The following is a 15,739-nucleotide window of genomic DNA, read 5'->3' as shown; positions in this document are numbered from 1 at the left end:
GCTGGAGTATGTGGTAACGAAACATGTTGGGATTCAGAAAAAGAATCATGGTATATTGGTAACCATTTTTAACTGGGAAGTCTTGCAGCATCAGAAAAAAGTTGAAAAGCCAGCAAGCCTTACCATGTGTTAGCAGTGAGAACCGAGTGTTCTGGTTATCACAGGGGTTCTAGGTGTACATATTCATACAGTTTGTGATCAGTGGACATATAGGTTTAGTTCACTATTTTTTTCACTACACCATTATTAGTTTGGGAAACTGTTACTTTGTTTTTTCCTTCTTTTTCTTTACACACAACGAAGAGAGAGTGTCCGATGATGAGAGGTGGGTAAACTGGCAATTGCCTGCCAGGAACCCCCTCTAGTGTTGCTACCGTGAGGTACTCTTTGTTCAGTTTATAAGACACTTTTTAGAGTGAGATTAGACCTGGTTGCGACATTTTATTGTAAAGAAAAACACACCATGACCCAATAGAACAGTGTTAATAAACACAACTAGGGGTGTTAGTATAATTTGTTATCTAAACCTTTCAGTGGGTTTATCCTCATAGGTGTGAGGTGGGTGAGGCCCTTATTGTTGATTATTAGATGAGTGGGGGGCGGCCTCTCTCTATTTCCCCTTAGTGCTCCTATTGATTGATCGTCCATCTCATTTCCCTCAAACATGGTAAGCAGTACTCCCAGATTTGTTGATCCAATGGCAACAACGAATTTCCTCCGCCACCACCCATTCTCTAACATCCTGTATCCAACCCTCCTTAATGGGTCCATGGTGTCCCAACCATGTGATTGCTATACTCTGCTAATAGCAGGGTTAAGTGCATGAATTTCCACTCCATCTTTCTGGTTTTACACTTCCTAAGATCACCCAACAGATCAGTTACTGCGTCTCGCCCTATGGTCACGCCCCTTACCGTCGCCAGTCGTTTTTTACTTCCGTGTCCAAGAAAGTACTAACTGGTGGACAGTACCATGCCAAATGTTGGGAAGTTGCATTCTGTTCCTGACAACAATAACATCCCCTCATTCTGGTGGGATCTATCCTGTGTAGTAGTACTGGGCCCTCCTCCTTCCACACAGCCCTGGCCAGGGAGGGAGGTACAAGATTTATCAACAAGCATGGCCCTATATAGCTACTAAATGTCGTGAACCTGCTAACTCTAGTAGTGCCCGGAACAATGAGGAGGAAGGCGGGACATCCGGAAACAGGGGCCGCACTTCTCGCACTATATCTACCATACTGGTATATAAAAGGAACTGTCCTTGTCCTACAGTAAATTTTAAAAAAAGTCTGACAGAATCTACCCAGGAAAAAATGCCTCTATTTGCATAAGGAAGGTTGACCTTTTAGTTTTTGCCCTTGTGTCAAAATCCTGAATCAAGTGTCACTCCCAGCAATGCTCTTGGAAAGTTAGTTATGAGCTGCAACCAACTTTTTAGCACAAACTTCAGCTCCCTGTTAGACACCTAGGACCTCATTTATGAAAAGTGACGCATCGCTGAGTGAAAACAGTGATGCGTCACTTTTCATTGCGCCCTCTTTGCGATACCAATGATGCGTCATATTTACAGAATGACGCATCATGTCGGAAGGAGTTACAGATACGTCAATATTTCTGACGTATCTGTAGGTGCAAAAGTGACGCATTGCTGGAGTGTGTCACAAAAGTGACGCAACTCCAGCAATGTGTCCTTTCACATGGGGCAAGCCCCATGTGAATGGGCCTGCGTCAATCTTACGCCAGGTGTGAGGCTGGCGTAAGATTTTGACGCATTTGAGTCCTAGAATAGGCGCAGTGAAATCTTATAGATTTCACTGCGTCACTTCCATGACCCTGTCTTGCGTCAAAACGCCCCCCCTGCATACATTATACCTGGCGTAGGTATAATGTAGCGCAGGGGTTTACAAAGTGACGCATCTACCTAGATGCGTCACTTCGTAAATATGGCGCAACAAGGCGCATTTTTTAAGCTACTGGTGCGTCACAAAAAGTGGCGCACCGGCGGCGTAAAAGTGACGCACGGCCTCATAAATGAGGCCCCTAGATTAAAAAAGTGCTGGTTAGGCTGTGCACAACATAAGTACAAAACCAATCCTGCGTACCAATGCAGGCAACCGTACAACATTATGCAAGGGTACCTGCGTTGGGGCTCGGCAGCCAAAATAGCACCAATAAAATCAAAAGACAGGAATGTGATGTTTAATGTTAAATGCAGCACATTACTGCCCTTTCCCCTCTCACGCAGAACAGCTCAGCAAGGTGGCTTGATGACTTGTGCTGCATGAACAAAATTATAAATATGGGCAGTGGGGTATTTACGACATTCCTGTTTGAATGAGTAGCAATATGACCTTGCATTGAAATATTAAACTAATCCTATAAACAATCCCATGCAGAGAAAACATTATCTATTATTGCAAAACACTGTTAATGTTCCCTATGATAAATCTACCCTTATTAAAACAGAAAGTGTCCCCTGCTCATGTTGCTGCCTGATTACTAAGCAAGGATTAGCAGATTAGTCATTTTCTGATTTTTTAATCTTGCTGACATTCCTTTGTGGATAGCAATTTCATTTAGATTTTAAAAGGATAAATATTTTATGAATTCTTAAGAACCTAAATAAGCAGTTTTTGAAGTTGAAGATTGTTAGAAGATTAACAAGTTTAAAAATAGTGGGTGCCGATCACCATTAATATGTGGAAGGATTAATATGCAGATAAATGAGCTATGCAAATTCACTGTAACTTCCATCACAACATATCTCTGGTTAGGCAGCTTTCATGCCTGCATTTTGATTGCAATGTTTAGAGGCAGACAGAGCTGTTTGCAGCACTTAACTTGCTTTCAACAACTCAGACCATTAAGATATATGTTTTACTGCTGACGTTTAATTCTTTAATTAAAACCTTTAGCTTGATGAAATACATAAAATACCTGGAAATCGTTTATTAAAACTGATCCTCATTTTCTTATTACACAGGTTGGGCGACATCGGTTCACCTGTATTAACAAGCATTTGCAATGCAATAGGTCTCGCATTTTCACAAGTTTGAGCTATTGGCATGTAAATGATAATACCTTATATTTATATTTTGCTTTTTTAAAACATGCATAAAACGCTTTGTCATTTACAATGCCAATAGCTTAAACTTGAATAAATGTGAGACCTATGGCATTGCAAATGCTTTAATATTGCGTCTCCTAGGTATGGTTAAAAGCAGGGCAAGAGTCCTAAAAAAAGAAGTGGGGGGACGCTGACGTCACAACAGGAAGTGACGTCATGAAAGGAGGCTTGCACCATCAAACTTCCCCAGGCTCACTCCTTAGATGCGATTACATCAGAGAAGCCAGCGCGTGAGCAGCGCGCTGAATGAGCTCCGATCTCGCCCCAGAGAGGCCAAAGAGTGAATGTGTGCCTCCATTTGCTCAAGTTATCGAGCTCCCGGTAAAATAAGTGGGGGAACGCCGTCCACCCGCGTGGTACCCCGACTCGAGCCCTGGTTAAAAGGTTTTGGTAGGTGCTAATGGGAACTGTTACCCTTCCACACTGAGTGGTTTCTACATGCTTCAGCATCCCACAGTCAGTGGCGTAGCAACGGTGGGGCGGAGGGGGTGGTCCACCCAGGCTGGCATGAGATTTGGGGGTGGCAGGGGCTCCACCTCCACCCCCTTGAATTTTAATTTTGTGTAGATGCCCCCTCCATTTCTTAAATTGTTTGTAGTGATGACATGCTTTTAAATGAAACTGTAATACTTGATAAACTGTCTTATGTATTTTTGTGTGTTTGTACTTTTATGATATATCTATCGAATTAAGTATTACAACGGATGTCCATACAGGTGTAGCCAAAGCTCCAAGCTCATTATGTCATCAGTTAATCTGCAATCATGAGCCCAGCAACGAGAGGCTAACCTCAAAAAAGAAGTCTTATGTGTTTCGAAACATACTGTCAAGAGAACTTCACCAGCGTGTAACTGTTCGCAGTGCGGTGAGGGGTAAAGCCAAAACCACACTCTCAGAATGCAAGGAGGGATGTTGTGGTCATACATCCTGTTAAGTGTAAGAATACCAACATGCAACCTGCCTAGGCCTGGGCAGGAACACTGCCAACATAATATTACCAGACTGCAACCAGTACTGGCATGGCAGGTGTATGGGCATGTAAATGAATGTATTTGTTTCGGTATTGTGCAGGGGCAGTGAGTTGACAGTGTGGGCGACTTGGGTTATTCCAAAGACTGGGAGGCTTTTGCTTCGGGTGGTAGTGTGGCGCTTGGCACAGCTTGTTGATGGACAGGTGTTGTTAGACCAGCAGAGCCCCGGACAGAAGATCCTCCTAGGATCGGTGACACAGGCACGGAATCTGGTGACGTCACCGCTTCATGACGACACACTGGTGGACATTTTGATGAGGTTGGGAGGGATAGGCGGATGGGGATGGCAGGGGTGCCCTGTGCTTGCCCAGCTAAAAATAGCCCGGCTCCTCCAGAGTGCAGGGTCCCTGTCTTCAGTTTCCAGTCATTACCCATACACCGCGGGCCGTCACACTGTAATTTTAAAAGAACAGCTCTGCTTTCAGGGCCAACACCCTTCCTTACGCCGCCCACCGTTGGATCCAGTGGCAGACAGTGCCAGCTCTGTGCTAAAGTTCGGCATGGAAATGGAGATGGCAAAGGACTGTGGCCTCCCTGCAGAGCAACAATAAAAAAAAGTGAAAGCGCAATGTAAGCAGAGCACATCGTCGTCCCTGGAGTAGGAGAAACTCAATAAAGAAAATAGTGCTTACAAGACTAAATAACATGTACCATGTAATAACCGAAGTAAAGACGCTAGTAGCCATGGGAGATTACAAATGAAAACAACGCGGTACTAATGAGGGACTAACACGCCTATTAAGGACAAAGGCACAAGCCAATGAAAAATATGGGTGGAGAGTGGGCGGGGCTTCTCTTACATTCTCCACTACAGCAGTCTCGCTGAGCAGCGCATGCATGCTGACTTAGGCTAGACCTAAAAATGACTATGTGTTAGGTAATAATTCATAATAGTTTAGTTGTTTCGTCCAAATGCCTGATGTCAGTTCCGGAAGGCAAAGTGAAAAATCGCATCAAGAAGATTTGTCAGACAATTGAAATAGTCCTTTGCTGTTCAGTTTCATCTTCTAAATGTTCTGTGTTGAAAGGTGTTAGACCTGTAAGTCTTAGTGTGGTATTTCCCCAAAATATTTGTCATACTCTTCCATTTGTGCTGATCTAATTTTTATTGGCATTAGGAATCTTTGGCTTTACCACTTCTGACCAGTGGTTAAGTGTGTGTGCCCACTCTCTAAAACATGGTCAAATTAGCTTACATCCAGTAATGAGGTACTGCCAGTACTAGGGGCATGTAAATTAAATGCTACTAGTGGACCTACATCACGTATTGTGCTATCCATTTACGTAGCCTTTTAAGCATGTTTTTGGGCATACCATGGCAGCCTGTGCTGCAGTTTTAACCTGCCATTACAATCTAGAAAAATAAACCCTTTTGACATGCCTAAACCTTCCTTTTTAATACATGTAAGTCACCCTAGCATAGGCCCTAAACATCCCATAGGACAGAATGCAGTGTATATTAAATGTTGAAACACAGAGGGTACAAAGTTCCCCGGGAGCATCTAGAGAGGGAAGGAGTGTGTAAACAGGATAAGAGAGTGGAGTCAGGGAGCAGCAGGCTCCCTTTTTAGAACTGAGATGCCTCACACACCCAGCGAGCTAGATGTCAAGCTTCATCATTGGCCTCTTGCTCCTCGTCAGACTGGCGCTGCAATGCCTGACGGGCGCCTAAAAGGCGCTCTTTGTCGGAGAACTTTAGTTCAAGCCAACGGTTGTGTGCGTGTGAGGAGGAGAATAAGGGGTGTAGTCATGTGGGGAAGGTGATATTAAAAAAGGTGAACCAATTCACAAGGGTTTTTATTCGCGTGACTGATTCCCTTGGTTAAAAGGTGGGAGGGGAGATAGAGGCTGTAAGGGGCACAGTGGAACTACCTCGACCCTCTAATCAGGTCGACATGTTTCTTGCTTAGTATCGCAATTCCTCAGGACCTCAAGTACACAGTACTACAGAGTGAGAAACCAAAAGTGAACACCAGCTGTTCCGCGCTACCAAGTGAGCGCCTCACGTGCGGGTAGGTTCCAAGCCTTGGGCTGCACTTGCAAAAGGGTATTATACCTTTCTGTGCTGCCCTACGGGAACAGACTGCAAGGCCCTTTAGGGATTCCTTTAGGGTCAACCCTTTACCGCAGAACCACTTGGCCTGCACCCTTACAGACCCAGAGAGGTTGTATTGATCCTTTTTATCTTTTATCTTCACTTTTGGTTTCTCACTGTGTAGTACTGTGTACTTGAGGTCCTGAGGAATTGCGATACTAAGCAAGAAACATGTCGACCTGATTAGAGGGTCGAGGTAGTTCCACTGTGCCCCTTACAGCCTCTATCTCCCCTCCCACCTTTTTACCAAGGGAATCAGTCATGCGAATAAAAACCCTTGTGAATTGGTTCACCTTTTTTAATATCACCTTCCCCACATGACTACACCCCTTATTCTCCCCCTCACACGCACACAACCGTTGGCTTGAACTAAAGATCTCCGACAAAGAGCGCCTTTTAGGCGCCCGTCAGGCATTGCAGCGCCAGTCTGACGAGGAGCAAGAGGCCAATGATGAAGCTTGACATCTAGCTCGCTGGGTGTGTGAGGCCTCTCAGTTCTAAAAAGGGAGCCTGCTGCTCCCTGACTCCACTCTCTTATCCTGTTTACACACTCCTTCTCTCTCTAGATGCTCCCGGAGAACTTTGTACCCTCTGTGTTTCATGTTTGACTGGACATGTACACTGGACCCCGCTAAATATTGTCCAGAACTGGTTCCCTCCATTTGTACTGAGTATATTAAATGTTGGTCATGTATTGTAACTTTCAATTGTCCTTGTAGTGGAAAAATCTCAATAAATTTTTCGCCAATGCAAGGTTTGCCTCTCCCATAGAACAACATTATGGGAGAGGTGTGGTACGGCGGCCAGAGCAGCGGAATCCAGAGCACGGGGCTCAGGGTTCAAACCACTGTACCAGTGGCAGCTCAGCATCATGTGACTCTGGGCAATAACTCACTTAATCCCTCAATGACCCCTACCACTGTGAGTCCTTTAGAGGTGATTAGCTTGTGCTTTACAAATACCTAATTTATTTTATTCATTGGAATTACCTTACTTCATTTAATACTTGATGATTTTCAATGGGGAACAATTACGAATATTGAGTTTGCTGTCTAAAGAAATTTGTTTTAAAAACCTCTTTAGTTGTAAAGTTGAATTTTATGTTGCAGTTGTCAAAATCACACTTGTAGGAAGTTGGCATTTTTGGCTCAACCATTTGGCGCCTGCAGCCTTTATCTAGGTAACATAACTAGATATATCTGGCAATTGGTCAAAGGGGGAATAGGTGTTGGCAGATGGGCCAACTCTGACTTAATGGGGGGAAGCTGTTACCTACCACACTTGCACATCACAAAGGCCCTGCCTCTGCACACTCACAAAAGGTTTCACACTATTCTTGTGTGCCCCCAGACAAGCTGGGACCTGTGGCGTACTCAGAAGATGGAGTACTACTGATTTACCCTGTGGGGTTAGCCTGGTATACAGGACTGGGTTGAAAGGGATCCTAGTGCACTTCAGAGAGATCTCTTGAAGTCACCCCCTACATCAAAATACCTTTTGGGTATAAGTAGTGGGTATCTGACCGCCTAAAAACAGATACTTCTGGATCTCAAACTCACTTTCTGTCAGAAGGTCTGCTGTGCTGCTTAAAGGACTCAACTTGACTTCTTTTCTGGGAGGACTATGTAAGGACATGCAATGCTGAGCATGGAATGTAATGAGGTCACTGCTGACCTAGTGATAGAAGGTTGGCAATTTGAATATGATGTAGCTGGTGAGAGTTGCTCAGCTGGGAATGCTGTTATCACATGCTGTCAATGAATAAATATCATCTTGAACTACATTTGGAGAGTTCTTGAATCCTTAAACTGGCGATGAAGATGGACGAAACATCTGACATCCATTATCCAGAAGATTTGGACGTTGAGGATGAAATTGCAGAAGTCTCCAGAACTGGAACATTTACTAATGTGGAAATGGCTATAATTCCTGACGAATAGTCATCTGCGAGGGAAGTGGAAGTCGGAATGGATGAAGTTGAGGCGAATGTTGTATACTGTAGGGGAGAAAATGGTTGAATAAGTGCTGAGTTACAGGAATATTTTAAAGTCAAAAAGAAATTGAGCATAGTTGATGGCAAGCTAATGAGGAGAAGTCAATTTGTCCCTCCCAAAGGTATTCAAGCGAGAATTCTCGATATCCTTAATGAGGGTCACTTAGGACACGGTATTGTGAAAAGGAAAGTTAGAGAGTCCAACTAGTGGCCTAGTATGGATCGGGAAGTAGAGGAGAAGGTGAGAAATTGCTCAATGTGTACAAACAGTGATAAAACCCAAGTGATTAGGCAGCCTCCATTAGATATCATGACGTTTCCAGAGAAACCCTGGGAAAAGTTAGCCATCGATTTGTTAGGGCCTGTATCCAAGCTAGGATCAAGCAGCAGATTCATTTTAATTCTAGTAGATTACCATACTAAATGGTTTGTAATTAAGGATGTTGGAGAATTAAAAACTTCAAGTATTATCGAGTTAACATAACATAACATAGAGTTCATGGAGGAAGTTTTTTTGGAGGAATACCAAGGAACATTGCGTCAGATAATGGTGTGAAATTTGTATCTAGGGAGATATCGGGTTATCTCTCTGGCATGGGAATTGTGCATGAGAAAGTGGCTCTTTTCCAACCTCAAGCCGACGAGTTTGTTGAAAGAATAAACCGAATGATGATGGACAACATTCAACTGTCCCTTGCTAATCATCTTACATGGAAGAGCGAATTGAGGAGGATGATTTGGGTGCATAGGACAACTCCTCATTCTGTGACTGGTGTTTGTCCAATTGTATCCTTAAAAGGAAGGAAACCAGGGGTCAAAAGTGTCCTGTGTGGCTGAAGGGAGTTGAAACTGATGTTGAGGTCGATCAAAAGGAAATTCAAATGAATGTCCTAAGGTCGCAAATGAAAAACATGCAGTATTATAATGAGAAGAAAGGTGTGAAGCAGTGTTTTGTAAAACCAGGAGAGTGGTGGTTCTGGAGAATGGTGTTACAAGGAATATGGGTGATGTATTTAAGATTCAAGGATAGTGCACTTTATGCGTATCATTGTTTATCTTCTTCCCCAGCATTAATGTAGAAACGTTTGACCAAAATGTTTTATTCTGTTTCATATGTTACTTTTAGGTTTTGTTTAAATATTATAAGGGGGAAGATATGTAAGGACATGCAGTGCTGAGCATGGAATGTAATGAGGTCACTGCTGACCTATTGATAGAAGGTTGGCAATTTGAATATGATGTGGCCGGTAAGCATTGCTCACCTGGGGATGCTGTGAACACATGCTGTTAATGAATAAATATCATCTGGAACTACATTTCGAGAGTTCTTGAATCCTTACACACTGCTTTTCTGCTTTTTGCCCTGCTGATCCCTAACTCTGCTGGGAAAACTCTGCCTTCCCTCCAAGTGTTCTTTAAGTGCTTGTTGGTTTGCCTCCTGTTTTCTGAAGTCTTAGAAACACAAAATACTTCCTACAATTCTGCTGATGCTGCTAGACTCTGCTTTTTGTGAATCTTAACCATGCCTGAAGTTCCTCTCCAAGCTCGGAGCTTCTGAAGTGGGTTCTGCAGCTGTTTCCACCAAACACCAAAGCATTGCATCCACTGCGTGTGAAATTCCCCGGCATCGCCCTTCAGCACCTAAGCAAAGGCTGCCTGGTGGCAGTAGTTCCGCAGCTTCATGGCTCGACAATGACACTCTGCGCAGCTCAATGACAATGCAGTACATTCACTTCAACGGAGCTCAACACCAATCTGGGGCACCGTTTGCGCTGCTCAATGATGACGCACTAGACTCTCAAAGTTGACAAAAGCTACATCCATGGGATTTCTTCAGCAGAACCTGTCTGGATCCTGTGTCCGGCCTGGCATCGATCGTGGTTAGCCTGAACTTTGAATTTGCACTGGTCCCTCAGGGCGTCAAGGAATCTTTTCACCGCTAGTGACTTCTGAGCACTATTTTTAATTAAATCTTCAAACATTCATACTTCAACTTCTACCGATTGGATTTTTGTCATTTAGTTCTCATCTTGTTTTCTCAGATAAATATTTTCTATTCTTCTAAACCTGTGTGGAGTCTTTTTGGGGTCTGTTCTTTGTGTTACTGTGCATGTGTGTGTGTGTGTGTGTGTGTTGCACAAATACTTTACACATTTGTAGATAAGCCTGACTGTTCTGCGCCAAGCTATCAGAGAGTCAGCGCAGGTTATCTAATTGTGTATATAGCTTACCCTGATTAGAATGCTGGTTCCTGCCTGCCTAGGTGCATACCTCAGCCATAGTGCGTGGCACTGGCACTGACTTTGCCCAGAGGACAATTATGCACAACGTTGCAGCTGCCTGCGCTGGTGCGGTGCCACAGAGAATCATGGAAAGGAGCCCTGGCACATCTGTGCTTTCAGGGCCTCACTGGGCTTTTCAATTAACTTTGCCCCCATACCATTAAAGCTGCCCGCTAGCCAAGTGGGGCAGCTGGGGAAAAATGGCCAAAATCATGTGAAGCACCGGCACACTGGCCCTCGGGAACCCCACTGGGGACCTTAAGCAAAATATGGCCCACGTTAGAGCGGCCCTCTGCCATGTGGGGCTACTCAGATACTGCGCACTACACAGGTGGGTGCAGAGAAATGACCCCAAGGCCTCAAGGGGACTCTGTACCATGAATGCAGCTTCCCCATAGAGATCAGCCCTTACTCACTGGGTTCTCTTTCAGGACTCCGCTGCTTTCCGTGGCTTCAATTTGTCTCCTTCTATCCCTCGGGACCGGCGACACTTCTGTCATGCGCTAGGGACAGACACCGACAATGTGCCTCGAACCCCCTCCGCCTCGATCTCCATGGGCTGCTGGACACGGGGCTCCCCCTTCACCACGGGAGCACTTCTTCCTACTGCCGGGACCTCTCTCCTGGGGCCGCGCTGCAAGTTTGCGGCCCTTGCAACTTCCGGTTGGCCAGCCCCAACCAGGCAACCGCGCCTGTCTTCCGGGTCGTGCTGATGGCGGCGTGGAGAGGGAGTTTTCAAAGCGCTCGGGCCGAGCCGGTGATTTTGTTTCTTCTGGTGAAAATGAGGGGTAGGCTCCCTCTCAATTCAAAATATAAAGCGGGGCAAGCACCCGCTCAAAGTGGCAAAATGCGGGTAGGCACCCGCGATAAATGCAGCAGATGTGGGGGGCACCCGCAATTCTGGCATCATGGGGAAATCCCTCACACCGGGATTCCCTCTCTAAGGGCTGCATCTCAGCGCTGCACGGCCCCCAGGCTCTCTTCTCTTGGGGCAACCAAAAGAAATAAAGTACAGCACTCCCAGGGCGCCAAAGTGCAGCCACAGTTCCATGAAGGTCCTGGAGATTACAAGGACTGAAAAAGGGTCCCAAAAGGTCCTCCAGGGGCAAGGCAGTGCCCAGGGGGGCAAGCCCTCATGGCAGCCTCCCATGGACCCCAGCCGCAGCACGCCCCCAGCAGGAACAGCACACCAAGACTAAACAATTTCATGGGGTCACAGCCCCTTTATTTATATCAGTAAATCCCTTTGTGTCACAGCACAGGGATTTTGGGATACCAGTCAGAACTGGTTCAGGAGGAATTTGGAGCACTTTGTTTTGCCCAGCGTCTCTCCCCTTTGTCAGGTGGGAGCTCATGGATTAGACACACCACAGGGGCTGGAGCTAGCATTGTGGAGGGAAGGCACAGCCATATTCAGGTCCCAGGTGCAACTCTTCCCTCCCATATAGGTTCAGGTCTCTCTATTCACCACTGGGCTGACTCACCCTGCCTCCTAGAGCCACCCACACCTCTCAGCTCCTGTCAATCACAAGCCAGACATGCAATTCACATCAGGCAGGCAGACACACAGAGCATAGAAATGCCAACTTCTAAAAGTGGCATTTCTACACCAGTCACCATAAATCAGCGCACACTATTGTGCAATTATTCTCACAAGTTCATACATACTAAAACTCACCCCTGCACTCCTCTCATACCAGGAATTACCATGGACACAAATATACGCCATTCATTCCTATGGTAAGGCAGGCCAATCTCATCACACACACTCAGAGAACGCACACACTTTACACTGGACCACAGTGCTAAACTGCCCAGAGGCTAAAAATCACTACAACCATGTCAGAGCGTCAGGCAAAAAGTTCAGGGGTGAACCTGCCGAAAAGGGCCAAGTCCAACACAACCCCCTTCCAGCCAAAATGCAGGGCAGACCAATCCCCACTGTGATGGGTTTACCTGCTTGGGGCGATAGAACACAGACGCGGGCCCGCACTGCAGGGGCACCCTCCGGTTCTACGCCACTCTGAACCCACTTGGTCCCTCTAAAAAAGAACTCTCAGGCCCAACTAGGCTACCCCACTGGTAATCCCTAGTTGTCCACGCCCAGCACCAGGCCCTAGGCCATCCAGATACCACTGGTCTTTGCCATTCCAGAGAGTGGGGGGCAGTAACCCCTGGCATCCAATAGCCATTTTCCAATCTCCCTCTCAGTGTAGTTCCAAACTACCACTGATCCTTAACCTAGGGTCCGCACTCTCAGGCTCCCAGTGGTCATGGGCAAAGCGTCTCCTCACCCTACCTCTACTTCTGGGGTTGCGCACTCTCCCAGGCGAAGCACCCTCCAGAACACAACTCTACCACCAGTTCAGGACCTCTCTCCGGCAACTAGTCTACCACCTGGGATCCTTATTCCCCTGGATGCAGCGGGATCAGAGTGAGGACTCCCTCCCTCTGCACCCCTTCCAGAGTTCTGCACCCTCCCCCATCTGCTCTCAGGATAGTACTAACACACTCAGCCAGGGACCCTAAAAATCCCGGCTATGCCTGCAATACCCCTTCCGGGAAACACAGGGTCTATTTCCTTTAAGATGGGCTCCACCTGTGTTCACACGGGTACCCCTAGAAGGCAAACCAACCAGGACACTAATTACAGCTGCCCTGCCGTCCAGGTCAGGAAACACCTGGGCCTGGCTCCCCAACTTTGGTCAGATGCCCAGGAAAAACAGGACTTCATGAGGGTAACACATAACTAATGAGTTGTGTGACAGTCTGCCTGGCGCAGATCTCACAACCTCCTGTCCAACTTACAGTGCGTGCAGATCCCCCAGGACAGAAGTGGAATCGCCATGGCCAATCATTGGTGGCTCAGGACTTCTGGCTGTCCCCAGACCCACTGGTTCCCACTGGGGACTCTTTCCCCCCTCTCACCCCTCACTCTGGACTTCTGCACCCTCCCAACTATAGCGGTACTGCCAGACACCAGAACTGCTGGAGCTCTGCTTACAGACGTTCCACGTTCCACAGACACTGGGAGATCCTCCTCAATGGCCTATCAGTACAGCCTAGGCTCCCAACCTGGTGTTCCCCGAAAAAACCTTCAAGCCCTGAGATGGGACTTTGGGCACCTGGAGAAACGCAGCTACACTCACTCCTTCTCCTCTGAGACAGGACGTGAGCACCTACACCCCTCCCACTACACCATGACCTAGCTGGGAAACTCTGAACCTCTTCCACCACTCTGGGATGGAAGACACCTCAGCCACTCCTTTTGGAATCACTCCCCAATGCCTCTGCAGATCCTCTAACATGGGGAGATCCCCCACAAAGAACAGTCTAAAAGGACAGTCTGGGTTCCCAATATTGTGTTCCTTCCAAGAACTATTCAGTGTCGGAGACAGGTTGAGGCTCAGAATAAGGCCCAGTCTCACACCTTCCTCGCAGGACATGATGTGAGGCCTTGCAACCTTCTCACTGTGAGGTCACCTAACTCTGAACATCTTCCACCACCCTGGGTTGGAAGACACCTGCACCATTCCTCTAGGGTCACTCCCCCATGCAAGCTCCTTATTCAGAGAAATCACACCCAATTGTCCAGTGCAACACACCACTCATCCACACACGCCCCCGCCCAGAATGGTGAGACAGTTCCTTGCTGCCCCTGAATCTCAAGCTGCGCCCCTCTTACTGAGCACCAGGCACCATACTCTAGGAACGGGACTGGGACTTCATGCACTGGACACACTTCCGTTGCCACCACTGGATCCCACCTTTACTGGTGAATCCAGACAACTCTCAATGCACTGAGGGGATAATCTACCCTCCCGAGCTAGTAGCTCCATACCAATTACTTCTCCACTGTAGGCCAACCCAAGAACCAGCAGAGAGCACAGGGGCAGTCACTCCTTCAGCATCCGGCCAACCCAATAACCCAATAGCAGTCTGCACAAGGGCAGTCAATCCTCCAGATTCTCTGGTTTCAATCCTTGGCGGGACACCCAACTCATAGTGCACAAGAAACACATTTCCAAAGAAATAACACTTAAAACAAACTTAGACACAATAATCCCTTTTCATGTGACTATCTAAAATGCAGAGTTTTGTAGTGCAGCCAGTTGTCGCTGTGATACTGCGCAAACACAAGTCCGATCCTCAGCGCTGACAACCAATGTTAGAAATGGGATCTCTGGTTGGCTAAGGCTTGCGCCAAAGCCAGGCAGAGACCACCACTCTAGTCAGGGCAAGGGAGTTACATGCCAAAGATAACCCCTGCTCACCCCCTTGGTAGCTTGGCACATGCAGAGTCCGGCTTATCCCAGAGGCAATGTGTAAAGCATTTGCGCACGCACACAGCAACAACATCTCACGAACACTACAAAAGGAACTCCACACAAGGTTATATCGAAAATAGCCTTTGTATTCTCATAACACATTAGAATAGTAGTCACATAATATACATGGTGCAACCTGGCACTAGGTCATATCTACAAGGGATTATTTACACCTGACAGGGCCCACTGGACCACTGTCAGAACCATTACAAAGTGAACTTTGTAAAAGTAATACATCTCATAACCATACCACCAGTAAACAATGATAATTACTGTACTTAGCATCAGCCTGCAACATAAACTACATTATGTATTAGACCCTAACCTCACATTAGGGGCATAAATGACACAGTGGAACATAATCTCACTAGCATAAACCATGATATGCAAAACAGCCTCATGATCATAAGAACCGCATTAGTGCGTAAATCATAATATATGAAACACATTTCCTGGCACCGCATAAATCACATTCAGCGCATAGTCTTTTAAGAAAGACCATAGTAGAGGCATAAATTACATTAGGGCCTGGCGCCCTACAAACCTCCCAGTCCCCCTGGCCAACTGACCTTCTCAAAGGGGCTCAAAATGCCCTTTGTCCAGAATGTCAGGGCTGCTGCCTATGCAGCGAAAGTCAAGGGTGCCCACTTTGCTCAGGCCTAAACATTGGAGCTGCCCACTTCTTGCTGGGCAGCTGTACAGACCAAGTGTGGGGCACTGGCACTGACTTTGCCCGAGGACAATTATACACAACGTTGCAGCTGCCCGTGCTGGTGCGGTGCAGCTAAAAATCATGGAAAGGGGCCCTGGCAGATTTGTGCCTTCGGGGCCTCACTGTGGCTTTTAAATTAACTTTGCCCCCATAGTGTTGCAGCTGCCCT

This window comes from Lissotriton helveticus, chromosome 2_2, assembly GCF_964261635.1.
Source record: "Lissotriton helveticus chromosome 2_2, aLisHel1.1, whole genome shotgun sequence".
In the NCBI taxonomy this organism is placed as follows: Eukaryota; Metazoa; Chordata; class Amphibia; order Caudata; family Salamandridae; genus Lissotriton; species Lissotriton helveticus.
The sequence above is the reverse complement of the archived record's forward strand: the minus strand, read 5'-3'. Positions refer to the sequence as shown.